Source organism: Triticum dicoccoides, chromosome 1B (genome assembly GCF_002162155.2).
Source record: "Triticum dicoccoides isolate Atlit2015 ecotype Zavitan chromosome 1B, WEW_v2.0, whole genome shotgun sequence".
Lineage (NCBI taxonomy): Eukaryota > Viridiplantae > Streptophyta > Magnoliopsida > Poales > Poaceae > Triticum > Triticum dicoccoides.
In genome coordinates, this window is record NC_041381.1 from 135620266 (window position 1) to 135626620 (window position 6355).

Here is a 6355-nt window from a genome sequence, read left to right on the forward strand (position 1 = left end):
AGCCCGGGGAGAGTTAATTTCTCTCAGATCGGTTTTAAGCCCAATCTGATCGTAGTCTGTAGCGACTCCCAGGGCGGCGATGCGATCCAAGAGCTCGTTTACGGAAGAGAGCTCCATCGGATCCAGCTGCTCGGCGAATTCCGAGTTGACGCGAAGATCGCTTTTGATGACCCGAGAGGTCATCATCGAAGCGGTGGCCGAACAGGCGGTCATAAGAAAACCACCTAGCCGGATAGCTTGACCGGCGGCCAAAGCTCCTTTGGCAATGGTACCGTCTTTAAAGACGGGAAGAGGCATCCTTCCTGATTGCGACGACACAGAGGAACTCTCAATGAAAGCACCAATGTCGGTGTCAAAACCGGCGGATCTCGGGTAGGGGGTCCCGAACTGTGCGTCTAGGCGGATGGTAACAGGAGACAAGGGACACGATGTTTTACCCAGGTTCGGGCCCTCTTGATGGAGGTAAAACCCCACGTCCTGCTTGATTAATATTGATGATGTGGGTATTACAAGAGTAGATCTACCACGAGATCAAGGAGGCTAAAACCCTAGAAGCTAGCCTATGGTATGATTGTTGTTCGTCCTATGGACTAAAACCATCCGGTTTATATAGACACCGGAGAGGGCTAGGGTTACACAGAGTCGGTTACAATGGTAGGAGATCTACATATCCGTATCGCCAAGCTTGCCTTCCACGCCAAGGAAAGTCCGATCCGGACACGGGACGAAGTCTTCAATCTTGTATCTTCATAGTCATGGAGTCCGGCTGATGATGATAGTTCGGCTATCCGGACACCCCCTAGTCCAGGACTCCCTCAATTACCCATAATGAATCATGCCCCCCTCCAAGCAGATGGCCCCTTTCAGTGCTAGGCATTGGAAGCAATCACCAGAGCACTTGTCCTAAGACATGCCAATCTACAGAGAGCACATGGATTAAACCTAATATCAATTTTGTTAAAGTAAATGTTGACGCTGCCTATTTTGAAGATGAAGGAGTGGGAGCTACTGGTGCAATACTAAGAGATAAAAAGGGAGGCTTTATTGCGGCCCAGTGTCAGTATATCGACTATGCAGCGAATGCCACCACGACAGAGGCGATGGCAATGTGTGATGGCATCACTTGGGCAAATTCTTTGGGGTTTAATAGGGTAGAGGCGGAATCTGACTTGCAAATTGTGATTGATTTTTGCACCGGGCAATTGAGATGGTGGGATGAGGCTTCACCGATTTTTGCAGAGTGCGTGGATGTTGCATCAATGATTGGGAAGGTCAATTATAAACATTGCTTTCGTTTGGCGAATAAAGCGGCACATGTGAAAGTGCACTAACAACATATAGCTCATTGAGCTAATGCTATTTCAAGATAAATATGTCAGGAAAGCTCAATGATTGGCATGGCATGGATGAGAAAAGTGGATCCCTCAAAATGCTAAGGACAAAAGGATTGGCTCAAGGTCAAAGCACAAGACTATACATTTTCCATTTTAGTGATCCAAGATCACATTGAGTCCATAGGAAAAGCCAATACTATCAAGATGGGATGAGGTGTTGCTTAATGAGCCTCTTGCTTCAAGTGCTTAGTGATATGCTCCAAAACCCTAGACTACTTTCTCACATTCACATATGTCCCAAACCAAAAGTCAAACTCGGCCCCACCAAAACTGTCTATCCGGCGCCATCGAGTTCTGTTGTCATAGCCACTACCACAAACCCTAATCAAATCGGTCTCACCGATAGGGATCTCGATCTCATCGAGATGGGATTGTAATCTCTCTGTTTCCCTTCGTAACGTTTCGGTCAAACCAAGATGAGCATCAGTCCCATCGAGATTGCAATGCAAACTCTCTGTTTCCCCTTCGTAATGTTTTGGTCCAACCGAGATGAGCGAATCAGTCCCACCGAGTTTGCCTGACCAACTCTCTGTTTGTCTATTACCAAAATCGCTCTCACCAAGTTTGTGTAATCGGACTCACCGAGATTACATTATGCCCTAACCCTAATGATATCGGTCCCACCGAGTTGATCATGTCGGTCCCACCGAAAATACTAACGGTCACATTATGAACTAAATCGGTCTGACCGAGTTTCGGGATTTAGTCCCACCAAGTTTGGTAAGTTGTGTGTAACGATTAGATTTTGTGTGGAGGCCATATATACACCTCCACCCACTCTTCATTCATGGAGGGAGCCATCAGAACATGCCTACACTTCCAACATACATTTTCTGAGAGAGAACCACCTACACTTGTGTTGAGGTCAAGATATCCCATTCCTATCACATAAATCTTGATCTCTAGCCTTCCCCAAGTTGCTTTCCACTCAAATCTTCTTTCCACCAAATCCAAATCCTGTGAGAGAGAGAGTTGAGTGTTGGGGAGACTATTAGTTGAAGTAGAAGAGCAAGGAGTTCATCATCAACACACCATTTGTTACTTCTTGGAGAGTGGTGTCTCCTAGATTGGCTAGGTGTCACTTGGGAGCCTCCGACAAGATTGTGGAGTTGAACCAAGGAGTTTGTAAGGGCAAGGAGATCGCCTACTTCATGAAGATCTACCCTAGTGAGGCAAGTCCTTCGTGGGCGACGGCCATGGTGGGATAGACAAGGTTGCTTCTTCGTGGACCCTTCGTGGGTGGAGCCCTCCGTGGACTCGGGCAGCCGTTACCCTTCGTGGCTTGAAGTCTCCATCAACGTGGATGTACGATAGCACCACCTATCGGAACCACGACAAAAACATCTGTGTCTTCAATTGCGTTTGCCTCCTCAAACTCGTCCCCTTTACCTTCATATGCAATTGTTTTACATTCCGCTACTATACTCTTAGAATTGCATGTGTAGGTTGATTGCTTGACTTGTGCTAAGTTGCTAAAATCTGCCAAGAACTAAAATTGGGAAAAGGCTAAATTTTTATTTGGTCAAGTAGTCTAATCACCCACCCCTCTAGACATACTTCCCATCCTACAAGTGGTATCAGAGCTTTGGTCTCCATTTGCTTTGATTTCCATAGCTTTTGGTGGTCATAGCCTTGGTTTCACAACCTATGAGAGTATGGCGTCTAGCGAGGGAAATTACCACCGTAGAGGTCCTTACTTTGATGGTACTAATTTTGCTAGTTGGAAGCATAAGATGAAAATGCATATTCTTGGACATAACCCCGCCGTTTGGGATATTGTGTGTATTGGCTTGCAAGGTGAATTCTTTGATGGGAGAGAACCGAACCGTGAAGCTACCGCGGAAGAGTTGAAGATGCTGCAATACAATGCTCAAGCTTGTGATATCTTCTTCAACGGATTGTGCCCCGAAGAATTCAACAAAATCAGCCGTCTTAAGAATGCAAAGGAAATTTGGGTTACTTTGATTGATATGCATGAAGGTACCGACTCCGTCAAGGAATACAAATTGGATGTGCTTCAAAGTCAACTTGACAAGTTCCAAATGAAGGATGGTGAAGGTGTCGCTGAGATGTACTCTAGGCTTGCTCTCATCACAAATGAGATTGCCGGCTTAGGAAGTGAAGAGATGACCGACAAATTCATCATCAAGAAGATCCTAAGAGCCTTGGATGGAAAATATGATACTGTGTGCACATTGATCCAAATGATGCCCAATTACAAAGATCTCAAGCCAACAGAAGTAAAATGAAGAATTGTTGCTCATGAGATGTCACTCAAGGATAAGGAAGAGCTCCACAACAAGTCAAGTGGTGCTTACAAAGCCTCATGTGAAGCTCCCACATCATCAAGTGAGAAACAAACCTTTAATGAAGAACTGAGCCTAATGGTGAAGAACTTCAACAAGTTCTACAAGAGTAGAAGCAAGGAAAGAAGTTCCAAGTCAAGGTCCTACAATGACAAAAGATCTTCTAGTCGTGAGCGCAATTGCTACAATTGTGGAAGACCCGGACACTATTCCAATGAGTGTACGGCTCCCTACAAAAGAAGATTCTCCGAAAAGAAGGAGTAGAAGAGAAGAATCACCATCAAGAGAAAGAAGGAGTAGAGATGATCGTTATGAATGAAGAACATCATGGAGAAGCAAGGATTCGGAAAAGGAAGGACAAGTCATCAAGGAGCTACACAAAACGAAGACATCAAGCTCATGTTGGTGAATGGGTATCCGGCTCCGACTCCGACAATCACTCCGAGAGAAGCTATTACTATGACTCCGAATATACTCAAGATGAAGGTGTTGCCGGTCTAGCACTTGTGTCAACCAACTCCTACGACATATTTGACTCACCAAATGAAGGAATTGGAAGAAGCTTCATGGCTAAAGGCCCAAAGGTATCACACCCCGAGTATGTTGATTTCAATAGTGATGAAGATGACTTGTTAGGTGATTGTAACGCCCTCGATGCGGCTATAGCTCCCACGTGTCGAGGCACGACTTAGAGGCATAACCGCATTGAAAACAATGTCGCAAGTCAGGCAATCATTACAACATCCCATGTAATATATAATAAAAGGGGGAGATAACATAGTTGGCTTACACTCGCCACGTCACATCAGAGTACATAAATAACATCCATCAAACAAACACTCATGGCCCGACTACGGCGCCAAAATAGAAAAGAACCCCCAACATGCGACAAGGTCCTGAATCGATAACCCCAACTAGGCACCACTACTGATCATCCGGAAAAGACACGTAGTATCGCTGAGAGTCCTCGTCGAACTCCCACTTGAGCTCGTAATCGTCAACTGGAGCAGAAACACCTGGACCTGCATCTGGAGTTGTAGTATCTGTGAGCCACAGGGACTCAGCAATCTCACACCCACGCGATCAAGACTATTTAAGCTCATAGGAATGGATAAGGCAAAAATATGTGGAGCTGCAGCAAGCGACTAGCATATGTGGTGGCTATCTTATACGCAAAAGAGAGCGAGAAGAGAAGGCGAAGCACGAGCGAGAAGCTAAAGGAACATCCTGCGCAAGCATAACTCCAACACCGTGTCCACTTCCCGGACTCCGCCGAGAAGGGGCCATCACGGTAACACACACGGTTGATTCATTTTAATTAAGTTTAGTTCAAGTAATCTACAACCGGACATTAACAAATTCCCATCTGCCCATAACCGCGGGCACGGCTTTCGAAAGTTCAATCCCTGTAGGGGGGGTCCCAACTTAGCCCATGACAAGCTCTCACGGTCAACGAAGGAATAGACCTCCACCCGAGACACACCGATCAGACTCGGCAACCCGGTACAACAAGACAATTCGACAGGTTAAAACAAGACCAGCAACACCGCCCGAATGTGCCGACAAATCCCGATAGGAGCTGCACATATCTCTTTCTCAGGGCACACTCAGATGAGCGCTCCATACAACTAAAACCAAACCTCGAGTTTCCCCGAGGGGGCGCTGCACAGGACTCTAGTTTGGACCAACGCTCAGAGGAGCACTGGCCCGGGGGGGTTAAAATAAGATGACCTTCGGGCTCCGGAAACCCAAGGGAAAAAGAGGCTAGGTGGCAAATGGTAAAACCAATGTTGGGCATTGCTGGAAAAGCTTTAATCAAGGTGAACTATCAAGGGGTTCCCATTATAACCCAACCGCGTAAGGGACGCAACAATCCGGGAACATAACACCGATATGACGGAAACTAGGGTGGCAAGAGTGGAACAAAACACTAGGCGAGAGGCCGAGCCTTCCACCCTTTACCAAGTATATAGATGCATTAAGACAACATAGCAATATAATGATATCCCAACAAGAAAATAAATGTTCCAACAAGGAACAGCTCCAATCTTCACCTGCAACTAACAACGCTATAAGAAGGGCTGAGCAAAGCAGTAACATAGCCAATCAACGGTTTGCTAGGACAATGGTGGGTTAGAGGATCAACATGGCAATTGGGAGGCTGACAAGCAAAAGGTAGGCATCGTAGCAGTGGCAAAGCAAAAGAGCGAGCAAACTAGCATAGCAAAGATAGTAGTGATTTCGAGGGTATGATCATCTTGCCTGCACAGTTGTCAGAGTTGACTGGATCCTCGAAAGCAAACTCAACGGGCTCCTCGGTAGCGAACTCGTCTCCCGGCTCTACCCACAAGACAAACAAGCGACAAGGATACAATCAACCACGGGCAAGACCAAGCAATATGATGAAATGACGATATGCTATGCGGGATGCGATGCGGGATGCAAAATGCAAGATATGACAGGAAATGCATGAACCTGGCATCAACTTGGAAAACCAAGTGTGCCACTGGATAGAGGGGATGAAATCGCTTGAAAACGATATAAAGATCATTGGAATCGGAGCTACTGTTTGGAAATGGCAAGTGTTTTAAGATACGACACCGGTCTGCGATTTACAGCAAGTAGGCATCTAAATGCAACGAAATGAACATGCTA